Here is a 696-nt window from a genome sequence, read left to right on the forward strand (position 1 = left end):
GGTCCGCCCGGCCACCGGGGGGGAGCCTGGCCCTAGCATGGCCGGACGCCTGACGCCGAGGCTCGGAGCTCGCCGGTGGTTGCACTGGAGAGCAGGGCTCTGGGCTGCTCCGCCTCTGCTAAACCCATGGCCCGGGCGACCCCTGCTTCGCCTCGTCTGAGTCCAAGCACCTGTGGGAAGCTAGGATTGGGGGCTTGGGGGAAAATGCCTGCGCCCACATTTGGGGAACTTGCCCCGCAGGGTCCCTCCGTTTCATGCTTTGAGCAAGTGGGTCTGGGTTGAGAGGAAGAAGGAATGTCTAAAGGAGAGGGATGGGCGAGGGGGTCTCCGAGAGTGCTTGCCTTGCCCAACGGTCTGCTCCTCCCCACCACGCCATGTGCTTGGGACTCGGGCTTAGTCTCCAGGACGGAGCAGGACCTAGCTCGGGGTGCAGGGTGACCTGCAAGGCGCAGACAGATGTGGAGTTACATAAGGGAAGAGGAAGAGCCCAAGCGGACCCAGCGGGAGCGAGCGTGCCGGCCACCGGCCCAGGCAGCCCCAGGGTGGGCAGGAGTAGCAGCAGCTCGTTCCCTGGCCGTGAAACCCAGGGTGAGAGCGTGGCAGGATGGTCACGCCGCATCAGCGGACAGACGAGGTCACTGGGCTCAGGCGCAGCCAGGGCAGAGGCAGCGCGGCTGCCGGCTGCGGTAGTGCCTG

At 66.4% G+C, this 696-nt stretch overlaps 1 protein-coding gene across 1 annotated transcript in view; it reads right to left on the bottom strand.

Annotated features, from left to right (window-relative positions):
- The window catches only part of HRH3 (histamine receptor H3), an 18,100-nt gene that overhangs the window by 10,619 nt on the left and 6,785 nt on the right, over window positions 1–696 (bottom strand). The window lies entirely within an intron of this gene.

Source organism: Tupaia chinensis, unplaced genomic scaffold (genome assembly GCF_000334495.1).
Source record: "Tupaia chinensis unplaced genomic scaffold, TupChi_1.0 Scaffold000558_1, whole genome shotgun sequence".
NCBI classification, from domain to species: domain Eukaryota; kingdom Metazoa; phylum Chordata; class Mammalia; order Scandentia; family Tupaiidae; genus Tupaia; species Tupaia belangeri.